At 44.8% G+C, this 23,914-nt stretch overlaps 1 long non-coding RNA gene across 1 annotated transcript in view; it reads left to right on the forward strand.

Moving 5' to 3' along the window:
• LOC117203383 (uncharacterized) overlaps positions 1-23,485 on the forward strand; it is a 43,140-nt gene extending 19,655 nt beyond the window's left edge. Inside the window, exons 2-3 of the long non-coding RNA XR_007477972.1 lie at positions 8,424-8,753; positions 21,686-23,485. This is a non-coding gene — a long non-coding RNA (uncharacterized LOC117203383). The remainder of the gene's footprint in view (positions 1-8,423; positions 8,754-21,685) is intronic.
• Positions 23,486-23,914: the final 429 nt, after the last annotated feature.

Here is a 23,914-nt window from a genome sequence, read left to right on the forward strand (position 1 = left end):
TGTTTCAAACAAAAAGTCATAATTATTGTAATCATACTCATCAGTTTATTCAGTCCCAGGTAATTAATTCTTGTTTGCTTGATCTTGAGCTAGTAGTTTTATGAATCATTCTGTTTTTCTGTTAGAGTTCTGGAAATTCCTACCCAGTTCAATGGTATGATCTCAAAGTTATTGGAAACTGATATTCTAGAGCACTTATCAAAGTCCTTTCCATGAATCTGAAGACAAAGTGTTTTTGGATCATAGCTACTTGCAAAAGCTTTCAGGAAACATCAGACTAAAACAATAACTGTCTGTGACTGACCAAAAGACTTAAAAATGGCCATGGTTAAAAACCTGATGAGAGTTCATTTAAACACAATTGACAAGGAAATTTGGTTATTTCTGTGTTGTACAACAGTTTAAGATGATAACTAGAGTTATGACTGATAACATTATACCAGGACATATCAGATTCTAGGAATTTCATATAATTTCTGGAACACCTATATTGATAATATAACACCCATACAAATATAACTTAAGAAGGTTAAACATTATTACTTTTTTAAAAATAAATTTATTTATTTATTTTTGGCTGCTTTGGGTCTTTGTTGCTGCATGCAGGCTTTCTCTGGTTGCGGCAAGCGGGGGCTACTCTTCGTTGCGGTGCGTGGGCTTCTCATTGCAGTGGCTTCTTTGTTGTGGAGCACAGGCTCTAGGCACATGGGCTCCGTAGTTGTGGCTCGCGGGCTCTAGAGCGCAGGCTCAGTAGTTATAAGCCCAGCACTTATTTTTCTTTAAGCCAATTAAATAGAGCTCTTTTACAAATCAATTTTGGCACCACCATCCAGAGGTGGAAAAATATCACATATACATAACATACATGTATAGGCATACATAAACATACAGACAAATGCAAACTGAGATCTTACAGCTTTCATTTAAAAATTTTAGCCATATGTCAGGTACATTAATTCAAAACTCACTAGTACATGAAAGAACAGTTGGATCCAAATTGTGTTTCTGGCAGATGAATATGTTACGGTTACCCACTAGATGGCTAAAGTTTTCACTAGTATTTGTGGAGAAGACTTTCAAGAGTTTTCAGTTTCCCAACTTCCAAAAGCTCCTGTTTCCTTTTTAGCCCCAAGTAGTTGCTTTTATAGGTCTTTGAGAGCCCCTGATGGAGGGTATGGGGGCCTAAAGTGCAAGTGACTGTAGGGAGTTGAGGGGCTGAAGTGGGAAGGGAAAGGTCTGGCAGGGTGGACAGAGGGCTGGAGGAGGTAGGAGTTTGAGGGGGGACATAGCAAAGGATTCAAGGGCGCTGAATGGAAGATGGAAGACAGCAAAAGGAGGAAAGAGGAGCAGGGGATATGGGAAGGAAGAGGTCTTAGAGGAGCCAGTCTGGGGAGATCTTAAATTTTCCCAGTGAAGTTTCAAATTATCCTTAGCAAAATCATGTCAACAAAAAGGAAGTGGACACAACTGGCAGAGAATGCAGTCAGCAGGGGTCCGAGAAGAGGGTTTCAGTTGGGACTTCCCTGGTGGCGCAGTGGTTAGGACTCTGCACTCCCAACACAGGCGGCCCAGGTTCAATCCCTGGTCAGGGAACTAGATCCCACATGCATGCCACAACTAAGAGTTCACATGCCACAACTCAGGAGCCGACAAACCACAACTGAGGAGCCCTCAAGCTGCAGCTAAGGAGCCCACGTGCCGCAACTAAGACCCAACACAACCAAATTAAAAAATAAATAAATAATAAATTGAGTAAGAGGTTGCAAAAAAAAAAAAAGCGTTTCGGTTGACCAGAAAGTCCTCATGGGAGGAACACGATCAAATAGAGAGAACAGAGAAGTCTTTAAAAAAAAAACTTCTCAGCTGCATCGCACAGGGAGATCAGCTTGGTGCTTTGTGACCACGTAGGGGGGTGGGATAGGGAGGGTGGAAGGGAGATGCAAGAGGGAGGGGATATGAGGATATATATATATGGGAATATATATATACATATAGCTGATTCACTAACACAACATTGTAAAGCAATTATACTCCAATAAAGACATTTAAAAAAATTAAAAAGCTTCTATCAGGCTCTGAATATCAGCTTCCAATTAGGCCATCTTCTGACCATAGAACTCTTAAAAAAAAATCCTTTTGATATTATATCAGATTTCAGCCAGGACAAACAGTAAATATTTCTGACAATACTGAACTTCTTTTTAAAACTTATCTCTTTCCCTTTTCTTTTATACCAAAGGTATAACTATCAAGTGACTCAAAACCAAAACTTTTATGAGTTAACTATGGACGCAAGAGCTGTCCTGAAAAAGGGTGCAAAAGATGCAACTCTCCCAAGATCCAGAACTACTCACAAATATCGCTGGAAAAAAAAAGGCTTAGCTCCCCTGCAACAGGAGGCTAGCTGCAAATGGGGTGTGACCCACAGTCTTGTCTGGCCACATTCTTGGGGCCCCTAAACTGATGTTTGAGCCACTTGTACACACAAGAACCAACAGCCTACCTGCAAGCCAAGGTCTCAGGACACAAAGTAGACAAAAAGGAAAGCAGTAGTTGTTTCTGGGAGGGAAAGGATAGATAACCAAAGGGTACTCCAAAAACCAAATTCATAAGAGTCACAATTCAAAGAACTAATCCTTAGTAATGTTTTTCTCCTGCTAATCTGACATTGGAAAGGAAGGGACCACACGAAATTTTACCTTCCTCCCTTGATTGGGCCCTCCAGATGGAGATCCAGGAGTGCCAACTTTGGTAAGAATTCTCACCCTTCTGCCAGTGTTCCCAGGATTCCATCTGAGTAGGATGTCTCAATGGTCCCATCTCATCCCCAGAAACTGTAGGAGAGGAAAAATGATTTTCTCTGTACCCTTCTGAGTTCTGGTCTGAGACTCACGTAATAAAACACAGATTAACAAGAGCAAAGCAAACAGAAGTTTATTAACGTGTCTACCTCATGCATATGTGGGAGATACCCAGGGAAAAATGAATAATTCCCTAAGGTGGCTTAGAAGTCAGGATTAAATACCATCTTAATAGTGAAAGGTGATTAGGCCTAAGAGGAGAGGAAATGATTTTTAGGAAAGATGAATGGGCCCTTAGAAGAATAGATGGGAGGTATGATAATTTGTGACAAAGTGTGTCTGGATGATTTATGGCCTCCTCTCCTCTGATAAGAGTCAGTCTTCACTAGCTGATGCTACCCCTGGGGAATAGATTTATGACAACTGAGTTCATTTCCGAGGTTCTGTCTTCAGACAGATAAGGGGAGTTCAGAGAAAGCCTCTCCTTGCATTTGTTGTTTTTCAAGTGCTTACAGCCCCAAATAATATATCAAAGCAGCATATTTTGGAGTGGCATGTCCTGAACTCCTACAGCCACATTTTGGGGTGGCATATTCTGCTACCCTTCAACCTCCATCTTAAGCAAAACGGAAGTATTCTGAGATGGTGAGAAGTACATGTTTGCTCTACCCTGGGTTAAGGTGGCTGGAAACTACGTTTTATAATTAGCTCCAAAGCACCATTCAAAGATTTTAAATAAAGCGTTCAAGCAGGACTACTGCCACACACTCCGACATAGCCAGAGGTGCCCAGCTCTCAAGGAGGCACCCACCGTAAGGATCGGCCCTTGCAGGAACTTGAGAGTGATTGCATCCAGCAATGGTGGGCCCTGGCACCTTATGGGTCTCACCCTAGTCCTTGGGCCTGTTAGCAGTTAAGCTGGGAGATTCACTGACTCATGATGAAGATCAGAAATTCATGCCTGTTGTAAAATAAAGTTCCATTTAGGGGAGTGTATTAGTTTCCCCGGGTTGCCATAACAACGTTTCACAAACCAGCTGGCTTAAAACTGAAGAAATTTATTTTCTCACGGCTCTGGAGGCTAGAAGTCTGAAATCAAGGTGAGGGTAGGATTAGTTCCATTTGAGGTTCTGAGGAGGAATCTGTTCCATGCCTCTCTCCTAGCTTCCCATGATAGCCAGCAATCCTGGCGTTCCTTGGCTTGTAGGTGCATCACTACAATCTCTGCCTGCGTTTTCATGTGGCCTTGTCCCTGTGCCTTTCTGTCTTCACATGACTGTCTTCTTCTAAGGGCACCAGTCATATTAGATTAGGGGCCAGTCCTACTCCAATGTGACCTCATCTTAACTAATTACATCTGCAATGACCCTATTTCCAAATAAGCTCATATTGTTGGGGTTAAGACTTCTACTTTTCTTTTCTTTTTTTTTTTTTTTTGAGAGGGGATGACACAATTGAACCCATAACAGGGGGGGAAAAAAGAATTTTATTTTACATCAATTTTTGAGAGCTGCTTTGTTCTAATTACCCTTATTTTTGTTTAGAGCAGGGGTCACAGGCTGGTGACCCAGGGCCAAATTTGGCTTCCAAGAGTGTTCATTAGGTCAGGGTCTCCACCATTCCCTAGTGTCTTAAGCTGGCCACTTCACAAATTTGCATTACCTGAGGGGCCCTTGAAGGCATCTGCATAAGTGACAGGGCCCTTGAAGGCATCTGCATAAGTGACCCTTAGTTTAGAATTTGCTATCTCAGAACATCTTCGTTGTTTTACCACCTTAGCCTCAGAACTACGCTGAGAGGCAGAACAAATGTGTTCTCATTTCACTGACCAGGAAACAAATGTGTTCCCATTTCACTGACCAGGAAACAAATGTGTTCCCATTTCACTGACCAGGAAACAGTCTCAGAAAGTAAAGGTGATCTGCCTGGATCACACTGATCACACAGTTGGAAGTAGCGGAGCTGAGTCTCCAACCCAAGTCTCCAGCCTCCCAACGCAGCTTGAACACTGATCAGGCCCACATCTCCACATCTCCAACCCTGCAAGGCAGCAGTGGGCTCTCAGGACCCACCTTCCACCCCATTTCCCCAGCTAGATTTTCAGAGTAGCAAATGCCAATAGCATTCTTGAGTCTTAGAGACTTTTTAAAAAGCAGGCACATTCCTGGAGGAAAACCTCTGTAGATGTTCCTCTCAGAGAGAAGAAAATATAATAATGTGCTGTCTGAGTTAAGGGCAGTCTGGTTTTGAGCTTGGTCAAACTTTCCTTGTGCAGGTATGCAAGAAAAAGGAGTGAAAGGGACCACACCCTCTCTTCTCTTATTCTGGAATTCCTATTAAACAGGATGGCAGACCTTCCGGATCTATCCTCCATGCTTCCTAACCGTTTTTTTTTTTTCTTTTTTTCCCCTATGGCAGCATGAGGTTTGTTTTTTTTTAATTAAAGATCCAGATGTGGAACAACCTTTGGGGAAGGGTGTCACTTAGGGGGTCAAGCCCCGTTTCACCAGCGCCCCTGTTTGGAGAAGTTGCCTTCACAGAGGCTGGTGGTTTTTCGACTTCCTTTTTGGTTGTTCTTTCGAGAACTTGATACTTGTTCTGGGCCCCCTTCCTAGAAATATGCACTTACAAATGTAAGAAGATGGAACAAAACTTCTTGGAATTTCCCTTATGCTCGGTATTTTGAAATTTCATCATAATTAATCCAGGTGTAGGTCTTTTTAAAAAAAATTATTCTTGGTGCTCAGTGTGCCATTTTACTGTGAAAGCTTACTCCTTTCTTCACCTCTAGGAAGTAGGACATAATTTACTTCTTTTTCTCCCCCCCTCCATTCCCTCTGTTCTCTCATTATGGAATTCCTATAAAACAGGATGGTAGGACTTCTGGATCCATCCTCCATGCCTCCTTCTCCCCCCTCCCCCAACTTTTTTTCTATGCCAACATGAGGTATTTTTATTAAGAAATAAAAATAACTAAATGAAATCCCGTAAGTCCCTTTAAGACTTGGCCCTGCTGTGTGCACAGTAGTGCTGAATAAACATGACCTCCTTCTTCTTCATTCTCAGCACCTACATGAACAAGCACATCAGCAACAACAATAGCTAACATTTATTGGCACCTTAGTGTGTGTAAGGCAATGAGCAAAGTACTTAACACATTACCGTATTTAATTCCCAGAACAACCCTATGAAGTAGGTATAATTATTGTCCCTATCTTACAAATGAGGGCGCTGAAAGCCATAACGCAGAAGTTGGCAGACTACAGCCAGTGGGCCAAACTGGCTGCTGCCTCTTTTCTTTTTATTATTATTATTTTTTAAATTATTATTATTATTATTATTATTATTATTATTTTTGGCCATGCCATGTGGCTTGCAGGATCTTAGTTCCCAGACCAGGCATCGAACCCAGGCCCCAGCAGTGAAAGCACCAAGTCCTAACCACTGGACTAGCAAGGAATTCCTATCTAAATTTTCTTTTATACTTCCCACCTCTGGTCTTTTGAACTGCATTTTGAGAGAATTTCTCCACTTGATCTTTCAACTTTATTTTTCACTCTTCAGCCATATCTATTTTGTGATCAGTCCATTGAATTTTTATTTGGAAAACTGAGTTCTTAAATTTCCAAAATCTCCACTTGATTCTTTTTAATATGTGAAATATCCTTTCACATTTCTTGTGAACCTATTAATTACACTTAATCTGAAGGCTTGTTTTTTAGTAGTTATTAATTCTGTTTCTTGATGTTAGTTTTTCTGATGGTGGATTTTGATGGCCCTCTTTAATAGTCTTGACTTTACTCAAATGTGTAGTTTTCTAGACATTTGTCCATGTTTTAATTGTGCATTCTTGTTCTGTTTGTTTACTGAGTTTGTTTACTGTTTACATGTCTGTTCTGTTTACTGAGTCTGCATGTAGCAACTTGGTGGGAGGAGTGGAACATGCTGGTTGGGTATCGATGGGGTATGTAAGGAAGAAGAGGATCTGCCTTGTCTTTTGGGTACGATAATCCTTTCCCTTCCTGGGCATTAGTTTTTTGGGACAAGACTTTGCCTCTGGTCCAAGAGCCTATGCTCAGTGTTTTGGTCTGGGGTGAATCCCCCCTGCAGCTGGCTGATTAGTACAAATGTGAGGAGAAGGGGGTAATTTCATTATATACTCCAAATTCAGTTTCCAAATTAACCATCCCAAGGAATGGCCCAGGGCCCATTAAATCTGAAAGTCTGATATTGAAGTTCTTTCTTAATATTTCTACTTTTGTGCCAGGCTTCTTTTGCATGATTTTAAAAAACTTATTTATTTTTTGGCTGCATTGGGTTTTCATTGCTGTGCATGGGCTTTCTCTAGCTGTGGAGAGCAGGGGCTACTCCTTGTTGCAGTGTGCTGACTTCTCACTACGGTGGCTTCCCTTGTGGAGGAGAATGGGCCCTAGAGTGCGCGGGCTTCAGTAGTTGTGGCACGTGGGCTCCATAGTTGTGGCTTGTGGGCTGTAGGCCGCAGGCTCAGTATGTGGCACACGGGCTTATTTGCTCCACGGCATGTGAGATCTTCCCGGACCAGGGCTTGAACCCTTGTCCCCTGCATTGGCAGGTGGATTCTCAACCACTGTGCCATGAGGGAAGTCCCGATTTTTTTTTAACCAATGTCAATCTTCTCTTTATTATCTGCCTTTGGTGTTAAACTTCTGTACTCCCCTTCCCCTGCAAAATGATAAATATTCATCTATCTTCTTTTACTATTTTTATGATTTTATGTTTTACATTCAAAGCTTTTAGCCATCTGGAATTTATTCTAACATCAGCCATGACTTAGAGCTCTAACTTAATTTTTTTCCTAATGGTGAGCAAGTTGTACCCACCATGCTTTCCATGTGTGGGCTTTTCAAAGGCAGCTCAACCCCCAGAGCTCCATAAAAGCCTAAGAGCTAAGAATAGAAAAGCTAGGACTATAACTCAGTCAGATCCTAATCTCTGCTCCATTACTGCTCACTCTGGGACTCTGGCAGAGCTCCATTCTCCTTAGGGAAAAAGCTCTGGCCAATGATGTAAGGCCGAGAGGGCTGAGGCAGTGAGAGAAGGATTTGCAAAGTACCCTCTAGAGGAGATTAATAGTTGCTGCGTCCCTGCCACTGGGCATGGCCTCATGGGAAACAGTTGCTCAGCCTTGCCAACTATTGCAAGGGACCCCAAGCTCTACCCCTTAACTGTATTTTCTTTCTTTAACCCCCATGTCCTTTCCTGACTCAAAGCCCATCTCATGCTTCTCCTCTGTGAAGCATAAGTGCTCCTTCTCCGGGTCCCCACTGCATTTTCCACAGATCTCTAGTGCAACTTTTGCAATTGTTTGTTGATATGTCTATTAGATAACAAATAAACTAACTTACCAGGTATGAAGGACGCTACCTGCCACGTACAGGAGACAAAACCCAAAACACCAGAAGATAGAAGGTGCTGCTGCCCCTGTAGTATTTGCTGAGGCCCCAGGTGTTTGTGGCACCATGGTTGGCACCATGGAGTGGCTGTGACTTTGATTAGGCTACCTGAAGCTAAGGAGTCCATTCTTTTTGACAAGTGTCAGGTCCTGGAGAGAGCAAGAAGAATCAACTTTTTCTCTTTCCTCAGGGAACTGATAACCTGGTGTCTAAAGTGTGTAGAGAGAATCTTGGAAGAAACTTCAGGAGAGGAAGAAACAAGGCCATCAAAACCTTCAAAGCGAATAAGGAATAAAGTTGAGTTGGAGAATGCTCCCTCACCTATAAAATATGTGCACCAGCCGTTCTTGTGTGCTGAGTGTGTGTGAGGCACCAGACTCTTAACACACCTTATCTCATTTGATCTTCATGAAACCGGGTGGCATTATCAGTTGCATTTTGTCAATGAGGAAGCTGACTTTCAGAGAGATGAGATGATTTACCTGTGGTCACCGTGAGGAGGCCACAATCAGAAGCCCAGGTAAGGAGGGGGTTAACTTCAGAGAGAAGGACCCACCCTTGGCTGTTTGTACTCCCTCTTCCTCTCCTTCTCCTTCTGCTTGGAAGTACCTGGTGGGGCTGAACAGAATTTTCAGTTTTGTTCTCTGGACCTTTGCTCGGTGGTTTCCTCTGCCTGCACTGCCCTTCACAGCACTTCTCCTCTGGTGAAATCTTAGCTTTCTCTTAGAGGCCACCTCTAATGTCCTGGTCCTGGTAGGGCCTCTTCCCCCTCCTCCTCCCCTTTCTGTAGCCCTTCAGGCAGGGTCCAGCCGGGCTCTGGTTCATGAGGTACATATCTCCCCAAAGCCTGCCTTCCCCTAGGCTGTCCTCACTGAGGAGAGACAGACTCAATACTTTTTGGTCTCTCCAGGGCCTAATACAGGGCCTGGCACACATGCTTGTTGACTAAGGGCAGGAAGAAAACCAACATTTTTTTGAGCAGTGTCAATGTGTCATTCTCAGAGCTTGTGGTGTTCAGAATTTACCCCTCTAAATCCTCCCCTGGAGATTATGTGAAACTTAGACAATAACCACAGAAATACTCATTCCTTTGACTTGTCTTTTGCACTATTTCCTTGGGAATTATCCTTTTTTTTTCTCCAAAAGATATTTTACACTTTGAGAATTAACTAAGAGAAAGTTTCTTAAAATACGTATAATATAAAATTTACCATCTCAACTGTTTTCAAATGTACAGTTCAGTAGTGTTTAGTATATTCACATTACTGTGCAAAATATAAGATGAACTTTTTCATTTTGCAAAACTGAAAGTCTATACCCATTAAACAGCTCCCCATTCCCTACTCGTCCCAGCCCCTGGAAACGACCGTTACATGTTGTTTCCAATGTGGTGTGTTAATATGACCGCTCCAGATACCTCAAGTAAGTGGAATCATACAGTATTTGTCTTTTTGTGTCTGGCTTATTTCACTTAGCATAATGTCTTCAAGGTTCATTCATGTCTTAGCATAGGTCAGAATTGCCTTCATTTTCAAGACTGAATAATATTCCATTCAGGTGTAGTTTTTTGTTTGTTTCTTTTTGTTTAATTTTCAACTTTTCTATTGCTCTTCAGTTTCTGTTTTTGCTATTACTTTTTGGTTTTACTGCATTGTGATTAGAGAATGTTATCTGTATTCATCCTACTTTTTGAAATGTATTGAGATTTTGTTTGTTTTTTGTGGTCTTTCATGTGGTCACTTGTTAATGATCTCATAAAGAGTATATTCTAGGTTTTCAAGGTACAGAGCTTGATATCTTTTAATTTGATCTACCTTACTAAGTTAACAAATCAAGTCCTCCATATCCTTACTTATTGTATGATTTATTGATCAGTCATGGGCTAAAAGAGGTGAGTTAGAATTTTCTACTATTACTGTATTTCTGTCCATTTCTCCATGTACTTCCTAATTGTTTTTGCATTATAAGTTCTGATACTGTATTTTTGGTGCATAAATATTGATGCCAGATCTTCATCGTGGCTCTCAGCCTTTATCATTACAACGTTTTCTCCTGTATCTTGTTTTCTGATTTTCTGTGAATTCAACCATGTCTGATGTTAATACTATAACCCTTGGGGTTTTTTTGTTGTTGTTGTCGTTGCTTGTATTTGCATATGTGGTATTTGTTTTGTTTTCTATTTTTTCCTTCTCTTTTACTTTCAGTCTTTCTGAGGAGCACTATTTTAGATGTGTCTCTCACACATGGCACTAGTTAGGTTTTATTTTATGAGTCCATGAGCTATTTCTAAAGAGTGAGGTGATCAGGTCAAAGAAAGCTTTTAAAGCTCTTGACCCTCATGGCCAAATAACTTTTTCACTGGTTGGACCACTTTGTCCTGTCACCAGCATTTAGAAGCAAACCATCTCCCCACCACTGCCAGCATGACTATTACACAGCTGCTTAGATATTTAATAGGTGAAAATGGGACCTCATTGTTCTTTCATGCTTTTCTTGGCTTCATCTAATTCTACTTTAAGTAAATAAAGATGGAAGAAAAAAGAAGTTAAAATGAAACATTCCTTTTCAGATATCTTCAGTGAGATTAAGATGGGTGGTGGTGTTTCTTATTCCAGATTTCCATGACATTGGACCAATCACTTTCCACAAGCTCCTCAGCTCAGGCCTTGGGTCTCCCCAGGAGAAATTGTGTAGGTTTCTTCCTCAGAGCCCTACACCTTGCTTTCTCGCCTTCTGTAGTGAATAGGCAATATAACAGAACAGGAAGATATAGGGTCTGGAGCTAGATTGAGTAAATTTAAATCTCAGCTCCATCTTTGCTATTTACTAGCTGTGTGTTCTATGGCAGTTACTCAACCTCTCTGTGCTTTGGTTTCCCGAGGTAATAATTCTCAAGGGTAACAATGATTACAATATTAACATAGTAACACCTGTTGGGGTTGTTGTGAGGAACAGTTAATTTATGCAAAGCACTCAGACAGGATTATTACTGTTGTCTCTTCCTCTGGGAAATACCCATTTACCACTTCAGCTAAGGTGGTTTTGGTGGAAGCATTTCTTTCTTCCATGGCCCTGCTTCCGGGTTAGCCACTGCATTTAGTCTTAGGCCAGGGGCAGGCTCCTGACAGAAGCAGAACCAATCAGAGTCCTTTCCTGGGAACTCTGAAGCTGGAACATGAGAAAAGAAGCCTTTGGTGCCTTTCTGGTGGGGAAGCTCCCTGAGGTGAGACCCAGGCTCCTGGCAGCCATGTTTCCAGCCTGTGAAAGGAGCCTAGCTTCGAGAGTGAGGCTGACTGACCAGTGGAGAAAAGCTAACATTAGAAATGGCAAGAGTCTGACATTACTGGAACCCTTAGTTTTGGCTGTCTCCAAAGGCACCGTATGAGCCAATGAATGTCCTATTTTCTCTAAGATTGCTTGCATTGAGCTTCTGTCACTGCAATCAAAAGAGTTTTAATACATTTCCTAAGGCACCTTAGGACAGTACAGATCATGGGGTCTCCTGTCCACCTCTCTCTGAAAAGCCCTCCCTGAGACATATGCGCACACACTCACACAGAGTCATGGCGATTGCCAGCTCCTAGGAGTGAGCTGTAGTTCCTTCCCCGCCTGCACTGCCCGCGCAGTCCTCTACTTCTCCACACACACCAAAAGACAGCTGCGCCAGTGCCCAGGCACGAGGAACTGCACTTGCTAAACAGGGTGTTATCCCGGAAATCTGTGCCCTTCTCTGTACGCTCCTTGTCCTTTTCTTCACTGCCCTATTCAGTAACTTTGCAAATGTAGAAGGAGCACCTGCCAAGAACCAAGTCAGGCCTGGGGCCCCAGAGAGGCAGTTCCTGCTGTCAAGGAACCCGCAGGCTGTGGGGGCCATCAGGCCGTCAAAAGACTGCTCTGAGAGAGACAGTGGGGTGAGTGTTGAACAGATGTGCTCGCCAAGTGCCGCAGGAGCTTAGAGGAGGCTCTGTCGCTGATTGCCTGGGATGGTCGTCTGGCTGATCTACCCGCCTCGAGGTTCTCCCCACCCTGGCCCATCCTGCCCACTGCCGCCGGAATGTCTCCCCGAACAGATGTGCGACTGCCTCTGCCCCCTGCAGGCCTGAGCCCACATGCCTTAGCCTGGCAAAACCCTAAACCAGATATTGCCTCAACTTACTTTCTCAGCCATGTTGTCCACTGTTCCCCGTTCACAAACCTTACCCGTGAGTCTAACCGCGCCACTCACCTTCATCAGATGCATTCAGTGTTTTCCCACCATGGTGCCTGTCCTCACTCTGTTCCCTCTGTCTCCCATTCCTGTATGTCCCGGCTGTACACACCTTCCGAGGTGTGGGATGGCAAATGCGTTTCGTGTGCCTGCTCTGATCGTCTGGCTGTGTTTCTGTGTTCAGAAGGATTCTGTAGACATACTTGGGCTCAGTGAAAGAGTAAGGGATCAGTCAGCAAAATCTACCATGGCCACCAAATTGGGTGTGTGCTGGGGATGGGTGTGGGAGGCAGTGGGTGGTGAGGAACAGCACACTTGGGATGCATGTGCACTTTGTTCCAGGTCCAGGTCTTATGCATCTCCCCATCCCCATAAAGACTTCCTTGCTCCTACAAGTGAAATTAACTTCTTTCTCTTCTGAACTTTTATAGCCTTCTCTCTGTGCCACTGTAAGAGCACTGATTTCTCTTACCTTTTTATGGGTACATCTGCTTTTGTTCTATTTGAGGGGACGGATGGTACCCTATGGAGTATGGTACAAGGGAGAGATTCAAAGCACATTAACTGAATGGATGGAACCATGTGGAGCACTAAGATGGACGTGCAAACGGCTGCAAGGGGCCCATCCTGAGGAGCTGGCCTTCCCCATGGGCCTCGGCTGACTCTGGAGATGGTGTTGTTACAGATAAGTTCTCACTCCTGAACCAACTTCCTGCACTGCTGCTTCTGTCTGACCTGCTGTCTGCTGTCGTCTTATGCGTCTGTGACCATGAGGTCTGAGCTCCCAGCTTCTCTAATTCATTCCTTTACTCACTAAACCACAGCGATGCCTCCTGGGTGGCCAGTTCTGTGCTCGCTGTTAGGGGCCCAGGGACGATGTCCTGCCTTTAATCCTATCACTGACTTGGGGAGAGTGGGGCAGAGGTGGTGGAAAGATGGAGACCTGAGTCCTGGGATTCAAGGAGAAGAAATGTGGGTCCCAAGACAGGAGTAGGGAGGGTGCTGCGGGAGAAAAACAGAGGCTTCTGGGGCGGGGGCAGGGTGGAGGTTGTTGATACATCCACATCCACCAAATTGCCTCTTTCTCTGTGCTCCTCAGCACCTCATGCCTGGGTTGCCTGATTGTCACTGCAAGCTCTGTGCTCCCAAGTTTCAGGGCCCATATAGATGGAGTCAGGAAAAAAAAAATTTTTTTAACATTTACTTATTTATTTATCTGGTTGTGCTGGGTGTTAGTTGCGGCAGGTGGGCTCCTTAGTTGTGGCTCGCGGGTTCCTTAGTTATGGTTCACTGGCTTCTTAGTTGCAACACGTAGGCTCCTTAGTTGTGGCATGTGAACTCTCAGTTATGACATGCATGTGGGATCTAGTTCCCTGACCAGGGATCGAACCCGGGCCCTCTGCATTGGGAGCGTGGAGTCTTATCCACTGCACCACCAGGGAAGTCCCAGCATCAGGAGAAATTTAAACAGCCTCAGTGCATCCTACCACTCCCCATCCCACACAAACACTCAGACCTCAAGAGCCCAGCGCTGATTACCATTCTAGGCCTGAGATCCTCATGCCACCCCTTGGACTCCCTTGAATCTCCTTTGCTGCTGTTCACACCTGGGACTCTGGGCCCAGGTAACCACCCGGGCTCCTGAGCTGCATGGGGGCCCTGGTGCGCCTGTGCCCTGGTGACCAGCATGGGCATCTGTGATGTCCCCAAATTATTACAGGGGCTCCAGAATGATTGGCAGATTCACTCAGGCTGCTCTGTCACTCTGGGTTTCTGGTGCCCACCTCCCTCACCCTCCTACCCACTTCCCCTGCTCCTCAACCCACAAATGTGTTTAGGCTGCAGAGCCAGCTGCAGAGCTGTATAGCACTGTTGGCAGGAGATGGGCTGGCTCGAGAGCTGCCTGGAGGGGAACGTGGCAGATCACATTTCTTCAGCTTGTGCCAAATATTATTCAGATGCAGCTTTTCAGACAGACACAAATTGCTCATCCAATAAACACAGAAGGGCTAATCCCAAGACATTTATCAGAGTGGGGAAAGATGAGAGAAAAGACAGACACGAGAGGCCTTTGAGAGCTGGCCTGGTGTGGCTGGCCTGAGGGGAGGTGGGGAGACCTCCAGGCACTCCTGGGGTTTTCTTCTTAAGGGCCTGAAACCCAGCACCAGGGCTTTGGGATTTGCTTTCATTGTGACATACAAAGCCGGCATTGGTGCAAACACTTCCCCATGGTGAACAGAGTAGAAGAAATGAACACAGGCCAGGGTGACTCTGTGGGTAGTCAGCTCCCACCTCCAGTTGTCAGTGGTCATGGGGATTAGCTGTCTGCAGAGGCTGCGTACACTACCCCACCACGCACACAGAGAAAGTCCTCAAGGCATGCTGTGATTGTTCGCAGAGTTCTCAGGAGACAATGCTCCTGGCCTGGAATCTCTTACTTCTGCCTGACAAGTGTGAGGGCACAGCTGCTGAGAAACAGGTTGAGGGACACAGCTGACCACGATGGCAGGGGACCAGAGACATGGTGGCCCCCCATCCATACCAGAGCGCTGGCCAAGCCGTTGAGGTCCTTTGCGCGTCCCTTTCTGCTAGGACCTTCTAACGGGCCCCATGAGCGTTCCTCTTCAAGGATTCTGCCCAGAAATGAAAGAAGTCAGGCCCTCCTCTGAGGCCCCATCTCAGAGCCCAGGGAGAGGAGGACCAGGTGAAGCCTCTAGAGTCAGGCTGGTCCTCCCACTGTCTGTGCCAGGGTCTGCGCCAAATGTGCCCAGCGGAGAGGTGGGAGTGCCCATTGGAGGGAAGAGGCACTGACTAGATCAGGGTGAGGGCATGGGAATAGTTGCCAACATTTATACAGTCAGGGACTATTCTCACTTTTCTCACAGCAACACGATGAGCTAGCTATTATCGGTACGACTTTCCAGCGGGGCACTGAGAGGTTAGATAGCTGCCTAAGCTCACCCAGTTAGGAAGGCTTCAGAATCTGTGCACTTAACTTGCCATACTGCCTGCAGGCCTATGGAGAAATGCGGTGGTTTCAGAAATGCCAGTTGTATGAGAATCCTTAGGAGAGTAGGATTTGGAGGCTGGAGACCCCAGACCTGGGATGGTGCCTTTGAGGCACAATGCTAAGGCAGGCTTCCACTGAGGACCTGGGGGCTCTACAATTAGGCTGATTAACTCTCCTAGTTTTCCCACAACTGAGAGGGGTCCTGGGCTGTGGATTTTCAGTTTTAAAACTGGGGCCACTGTGGGCTAACAGGGGTAAGTTGATCATCCTACCTGTAACGAAAGGGCTGGGCTTGGATCATCGTCTTCAGGACCAACCTGCAGGCCAACTTCCTCCTCACACTCCCGGGCTAGAGACTGACAGAGTGATGTGCTGATGGGGAAGGTGAGCGGAATAACAACCAGCTGGCAGCAGCTCTTTCCAGACACTTAGGAGGGGAGGACTACAATATCAGGTGGCAACAAAGCAGGGACACTGTAGCCCTCAGAACCTAGTGGGAACAGGTGCCTTCTGGCGTGGCCAGTCTTACACAACTAGAGAAACTGGGAAATTCCCAGGTGAGGATTGGCAGGCAGGCCAGGTGGCTTCCAAGGAAGTCTGGGCAGGGCCCAGCTCACTCTGCCTGCTGGGAGCAAGTTTCTATTCTGGTTCCTGAAACTTCATTCCTGCCAGGATGGCCTCTCCTCTACTCACTTGCTCGGTGACCCACGTTGACCTGCATTCCTAGGCTCAGCAGCCCTTACCTTTCACCCTCTCTGATTTGTCCCCACCTGTTATATGACCATGGCTCTTTGTCAGTCTCTTTGATTGTAAAGATCTGAAATTCACTCGTGCAACACCTGGAAGATTCCAGTAGAAGGAGAATGGATCCTGAGGCACAGAATCCATGGGCAGAAATGCTATTAGGTCTCAGGAGGGACAAATGGGGCAAGAAGCCTCGGGAACTTGGGCAGTAATCACTCTTCACTTCTGGGCCCACTTCTCTTTGTGGTCTGTATAAAGCTGGAAGACATTGCAAGAGATTGTCCAGCTGCTCAAAATAAATTTGTTTCCTGGCCAAATGAAGTCAATCCAAGGCACTAAGAGAACTTCCAAATGAGATTGCTCAATCCCTGTCAGAGATTTTGGAGGATGAGCGCAGTAGGCAGAAGTCTGGAACATTGGTCATGTGCAAATGATCTTCCAGTTTTGAAAAAGGAGGGGTGGTAGTTAGTTTCTTTCTGTTACTTCAAACAGACTTAAGGGGAAAAAGGGAAAGGGGATTTGCCAGTTCACATAACCGATCAGTCCAGGGAGAGTCTGATATGGGCATAGCAGGGCACACCCCCCGCCTCCTTTTTGGCTTCTTAGGCAGGCTCTTTCTGCATGGTAGCTGTAGGGGGCTGAATAGTGAACCTCCCAAATTCATGTCTACCCAAAACCTCAGAATCGATTTTATTTGGAAAGAGGGTCTTTGCAGATGTAATTAGTTAAGGCAAGATGAGGTCATACTGGATTAAGGTGGGCCCTATTTACAGTGATTTGTGCCCTAATAAGAAGAGGACGCATCAACAGAAGAAAAAGATACACACAGAGAAGGCCGTATGAAGACAGAGGCAGATTGGAGTGACGCAGCTAGAAGCCAAGGAATGCCAAGGCTGCTGGGAGCCACTGAAGATAAAAGAGGCAAGGCAGGATTTTTTCCCTAGAGCTTTCAGAAGGAGCATGGCCCTGCTGACATCTTGTGTTTGGACTTCTAGCTTTCAGAACTGTGAGAGCGTAAACTTCTGTTGTTTTAAGCCAACAAGCATGTGGCAGTTTGTTAGGGAGTCCTAGAAAACTAATACGATACCCTCAGCAACTCCAGGCTGGCCACCCTAGAGGAAAGGAAGAGGCTTTTTTCTCAACACATACAGAAATTTTGGGGTGGAGGGGATCTTTGCTTCCTGAACGTATCACTGTGGCCGAAGGGAAACAGTGCTCTCATTGGCCAGATATGAGTCCCACATCCATTAAGGGGACCGTGGTGAGGTTAGACTATCCCAACCACATGGGGAAGAGTGGACATCTTTTACCAGAATGAGGAGTGAATACAGGGAAGACAAAATTAACACCTGTCCATTACAGGGCGAAAAAGTTGATTCTGCAGACTATGCTCTCATCCAACAATAGATTTTTTTAAATATAAAGGAAGTAGAGGGACTTCCCTGGTGGTGCAGTGGGTAAGAATCTGCCTGCCAGTGCAGGGGACACAGGTTCGATCCCTGGTCCGGCAAGATCCCACATGCTGGGGAGCAGCTAAGCCTGTGTGCCACAACTACTGAGCATGCGCTCTAGAGCCCCTGAGCCACGACTGCTGAGCCTGTGTGCCACAACTACTGAAGCCCGTGCGCCTGGAGCAACAAGAGCAACAACCTCCTTAACAAGAGAAGCCACCACAATGAGAAGCCCATGCACCGCAATGAAGAGTAGCCCCTACTCGTCGCAACTAGAGAAAGCCCACGTGCAGCAAAGAAGACGCAATGCAGCGAAAAAATAATAAATAAATAAATAAATAAATTTTTTAAAAAATAAAGGAAGGAGAGATTTCTCAGAACAATTTAGGGCAAGGACAATCAAATTTCTTTTTTGACAGGTCCCTGAACTGACAGATCACAGAGCTGCATTTGATAGCCTGTCTGTTAGTAAACTGGGTCTTCAGTAAGGCTTTTAACAATCTCTGCCATGATATCCTTGTGTGGATAAAATGGGAAATATAGGTTAGATGACAGTATGATTAAGAGGAAAAGTAACCTGCTAAATGAGTGAACCTATGTCATTACATTTGTCCACTCAGCATGCAAACCCCTATCTTATTTTGCAAGAATTTTCTAATAATAATTTAGTACTAGAGGGCTGTAGTGCCCTGGCTCCCACCATGGAAGCAGAAAGGGGAAGATTTTCCTTTTCACTTCCTTGCAGCCAGGACTCAATCATGTGAATTAGGCTCAGCCACTCCCACCAAGGACTTTTAATTTTTAGGAGGTGAATTTAAGGGGCAGATGTAGTGTAGGAAGTATTCATGGCAACAGCAACAGCAGCTTGACCAGTCCTGAAGTGGTGATGTTGAGTGTTCCCTGGCGGTGGTGGCCGTGGCAGAGCAGTGGTGTAATTAACTGTTTATGCAATCAAAAACCTTGATTGGTACAAGGACTGTTTTTAAAAGGATTCAAGTTTCCACTGTTCCAGGATTTGTCTTCAGCTCTGTCTTTTTTTTTTTTTTTTTTTTTTTTTGCGGTATACGGGCCTCTCACTGCTGTGGCCTCACCCATTGCGGAGCACAGGCTCTGGACGCGCAGGCTCAGCGGCCATGGCTCATGGGCCCAGCCACTCCGTGGCATGTGGGATCCTCCCAGACCGGGGCACGAACCCGTGTCCCCTGCATCGGCAGGCGGACTCTCAACCACTGCGCCACCAGGGAAGCCCCTTCAGCTCTGTCTTTAACATGAACATCAAAAAGTGAAAGTTGTGTTAGAAGGCATTGGTGAAAGTACAGTATTTGGGACTATGGAGGTGAGTGATGGTCCTGTTCTCTTCCGTTGCTGAGACCCCAGCTGGAATGTTGAATTCAGTCCTGGGCACTGGTCTTTTATGGAGGAAAGTGACAAGCTAGAGCCTGGTCAAAGAAGAATGATCAAGACAGGGAAGGAACTCAACTATGAAGCATGAAGAACAGTAGAAATGATAGGTATTAGTCAGCCTAGAGAGGAATTGTCTTTAGGTTGGGAGAAGGCATATGTCTGATCTTTTTAAATAAGTTAAAGACCATCAAGGGACTTCCCTGGTGGCACAGTGGTTAGGAATCTGCCTGCCAGTGCAGGGGACACAGGTTCGATCCCTGGTCCGGGAAGATCTCACATGCCGTGGAGCAACTAAGCCCGTGTGCCACAACTACTGAGCCCACGTGCCACAACTACTGAAGCCCGCGCACCTAGAGCCCGCGTGCCTAGAGCCCGCGCACCACAATGAAGACTAGCCCCTGTTCCCCGCAACAAGAGAAAGCCTGCACGCAGCAACGAAGACCCAACGCAGAAAAAAATAAAATAAAAATAAAGACCATCAAGTGAAAGAGGATTCAGTTTATCCTCTGTGGCTCCATGGAACATAGCTAGCATCACTGCTACTAGCGAGTTTCAGCTTAAAACGAGAAGGGTTTAATTGTTGGGTCTGTGATATCCACAACAGAGCAGGCTGCCTCATAATATAGTGAGTTCACTGTCGCTGGAGGTGTGCACACAAAACTGGATGAACTCTCAGAGAGTATATTGTGTTGGGGGATCCTACTGTGTGGGGGTGAAGGAAGAGTTGGTGTCCTTCCAACTTCTCTCCAATTCTTAAATCTGATCAAGTCCATAGGACAGGTTGGGAAGGGCAGGAAACTGGAGGTGGGGAGACCAGAGGAATTACAAATTGTGAGTTATTAAAAAAAAAAAAAGGAATGGAAGATTGCATTATTCTGAATTCTTCACCACTCCCTGTACCCAATCCCTTTGCCATGTGACTTTGAAGTCCCTCCCACTAGAGACAGAATACACTTTCTTGTCCTGCTAATGTTGGGTTGGCCAAGTGATTTGCTTTGGCTCACGGAGTGTAGAAGTGACCACTCCAAGCATAGTCTCTAAGAGGCAATGGCTTTTTTGCTCACCCGTCTTGTGCTTTTGCCATTACCATGTGAAAAACATGCCCTTGATAGGTATCACAGAATAGAGACACATGGAGTAGACTCATCTAGCCAACTTACAGAACTATAGCCTTAAGCAGAGCTGCCCCAGCTAACACATGGACACATGAGAGAGAAATAAATGCTTTATTGTTGTATAGCACTTAGATTTGGTGGTTATTTGCTATGTAGCATCATTATGGCAATAAGACAGATCGGACATTCTAACAGACTTTCAGATACAGTATTGAAGGCAGTTCTCAGGCTTCTGCTGGCCTTTCTAGGATCTGAGGAAGTAGCACTTGAGGGAAGGAACTCATCCCAACAGATTGTGGGTATATCCTGTCCTGAGTATAGATGTTGCTGAGAATGGATGGCCAAGGTCACTTTGTGGGGCACAGACCCAGTGCTGGAGGCACTTTGTGGGTTTGGGGTAAAGAGTGAGAGGAGGAAGCCAACCTCACTTCAGGTCATGGGAAGAAGTCCAGCTGGACACTCAAAAGAAAGTGTGGATGGGAGTACCATCCTGAGAAACAGTTTGTGTTGTGGTGGATTAAAGATGACCACAAATTCTTTACCACATCTCTCATCAAGAGGTGAAGTCTATTTCCCCTCCTCTTGTATCTGGGCTGGCTCTGTGACTTGTTCTGACTGATAGAATGTGGCATATGAATGATAGAATGTGTCACTGAATAACTTCCAAGACTTGACCTTAACAGATCTTCCACTCCCTCCTATGCATTTGGAATATGCCTTCTTAGAGTCTAGCTGCCATGCTGTTAGGAAGCCCAAGCAGTCATGTGGAGAGGTCCACATGGAGGAAAACTGAGACCTTTGGCTAAGGGTTCCAGCTAAACACCCAGACAGCAACCAGCACTAACTTTTAGCCATGTGAATGAGGCCATCTATAACTTCCAGACATTCTATTACCCCAGCTGACACTATATGAAGCAGAAAACCACCTAGTTTTTCTAAGAAACCCCAATCAAGGTTTTTGACTGCAAAAACAGCTTACTCGGGTTTCCCTGGTGGCGCAGTGGTTGAGAGTCCGCCTGCCGATGCAGGGGATACGGGTTCGTGCCCCGGTCCGGGAGGATCCCACATGCTGCCGAGTGGCTGGGCCCGTGAGCCATGGCCACTGAGCCGGCGCGTCCGGAGCCTGTGCTCCGCAACGGGAGAGGTCACAGCAGTGAGAGGCCCGTGTACTGCAAAAAAAAAATAAAAAAAAAAAAAAAACCCAGCTTACTCAAAGTAAACTAAAACCTAGAGAAAAGATTAATTCTAGGGCACTCCCAGTAAAGTTTGGATAAAGTCAAGAATGTGACTGTGACTCTTTACGATCTCATAGATTTCAAGCAGTGTCTTATAGACCTCTCAGCTAGACAAAAGTGCTTCTAAGAATCTTAAGGATTTGTCCCATAGTACCCCGACTCACAGCCTAAAGAAGGTAGGAACTTATCTTAAGATTTGGGGATATAGTTTTTGTCTAATGGAGTGAAACTCAATAAGGTTCATGGGAAATGCACAATATTTTTGTTTATTTTCTTCCCCTCCAAGAGAATTGTACCAGCATAAGTACCACTAGCTTGGACTAAAATAGGCAAAGACAGTTCAAATGAAATGAGGACACTGGGCACTTAGCGAAGCAGACTGAACAAATTACTCTGCTGCAAACAAGGGAAAGGAGGAATGACCCAGAGGATGGAGCCAAGAGCCCGGAGGGTGAAGAGCCACAGAGAATCACATTCCCTGCTCCTGGAGCAGGGGGAATTGGTGACATTTGCGCTATTGGATCTCAGATTTCCTAAAGACCTAAGGACCGCTATGTACCTTTTATTACCCCTTTTTAAGTGGGAGTTTCTATTATGATTTTCCTGTCTCTGTCTTCCCATTGTATGTTGGATCTGTACAGGAAAAGATAACTTACAGGAAAGTTGCAAGTTTAGTACAAATACTTTTTTGGACTCTTTGAGAGTAAATTTCTGACATGATGCCACATTACCCAAAACCTTATGTGCATATTTCCAACATAACCACAATCATCAAAATAAATAAACATTATATGTTACTATCATCTTTTTGTGTGTGTGTGATGGCCCAACAGGGCAAATACTTTTATTTTTTTTTAATTAATTTTTATTGGAGTATGGTTGCTCTACAATGTTGTGTTAGTTTCTAATGTACAGCAAAGTGAATCAGCTATATGTATACATATATTCCCTCTTTTTTGGATTCCCTTCCCGTTTAGGTCACCACAGAACACTGAGTAGAGTTCTCTGAGCTATACAGTAGTTTCTCATTAATTATCTATTTTACACATAGTGTCAATAGTGTGTATACGTCAATCCCAAACTCCCAATTCATCCCATCCACCCACTTCCTCCCTTGGTGTCCATTCATTTGTTCTCTACATCTGTGTCTCTATTTTGCAAATAAGATCATTTATACCATTTTTCTAGATTCCACATATATGCGTTAACATATGATATTTGTTTTTCTCTTTTTTTTTTTTTCTCGGTACGCGGGCCTCTCACTGTTGTGGCCTCTCCCGTTGTGGAGCACAGGCTCCGGACGCGCAGGCTCAGCGGCCATGGCTCACGGGCCCAGCCGCTCCGCGGCATGTGGGATCTTCCCGGACCGGGGCACGAACCCGTGTCCCCTGCATCGGCAGGCGGACTCTCAACCACTGCGCCACCAGGGAAGCCCTCTCTTTCTTTTTTTTTATATGTAACTCTTTTTTTATTCTTTCATTTTTAAATGGCAGTGAATTGCTTTTTTTTTTCTGTTCCTTTTATAATTTTTTTAAATTGGGATATAGTTGTTTTACAATGTTGTGTTAGTTTCTACTGTACAGCGAAGTGGAGTTCCCTGTGCTATACAGCAGGTTCTTATTAGTTATCTGTTTTATACATATTAGTGTATCTATGTCTATCCCAATCTCCCAATTCATCCCAGTCTCCCCTTCCCCCCATTGGTGTCCATACATTTGTTCTCTACATCTGTGTCTCTATTTCTGCCTTGCAAACTGGTTCATCTGTACCATTTTTCTAGATTCCACATTGTTTTTCTCTTTCTGACTTACTTCATTCTGTATGACAGTCTAGGCATAGACTGTTGGGGCCAGCTTCACCCTCACCAGTTCCCTGGTGAACGACTCTTGAATTTGTGTTCTAACTACAATAGTTCTTCCCCTCTTCCCTTCCCACATTATCAAGATGATCATAAGCATTCATTAACAAGTATTTTAACAAATATCTATTCAGTGCCAACTACGTGTCCGGTTCATTTCTAGGAGCTGAGGATATAGTAGTGAACAAGAGAGAAAGTTCTTGCACTCATGCAGCTGATCTTCTATTGAGACAGACAGACAACAAACAATAAATTAAATGTATAATTCTGGGTAGTGATACCTACTCTGAAAAAAATCAAGCAGGTTAAGCAGCTTTGGTTGGGGGACTATTCTACATAGTGTAGTCTGAGAAGACCTCTCTCATAAGGTGACATTTGAGAGATCTGAATGAAGTATGGGGCTAAGTATTTCATAAGTGTTTCAGGCTAAGTGAACAGCAAGTAAAAAGGTCCTGAGGCAGGAAGTAACAGGGCAAGTTCAAGGAATAGCAGCAGTTAGGTCAGTGTGGCTAAAGTACATAGAGCGTGGTAGAGGGTGATAGGAGAAGAGGGTGGGGAATAGAGATAGAAACCAGATTAGACAGGGCTTCTACAAAGTTGGAGTTCGTTCTCAATAAAATGGCATGAATTGATTTATGCTTACAAAGATCTCCCTAT

Source organism: Orcinus orca, chromosome 6 (genome assembly GCF_937001465.1).
Source record: "Orcinus orca chromosome 6, mOrcOrc1.1, whole genome shotgun sequence".
Lineage (NCBI taxonomy): Eukaryota > Metazoa > Chordata > Mammalia > Artiodactyla > Delphinidae > Orcinus > Orcinus orca.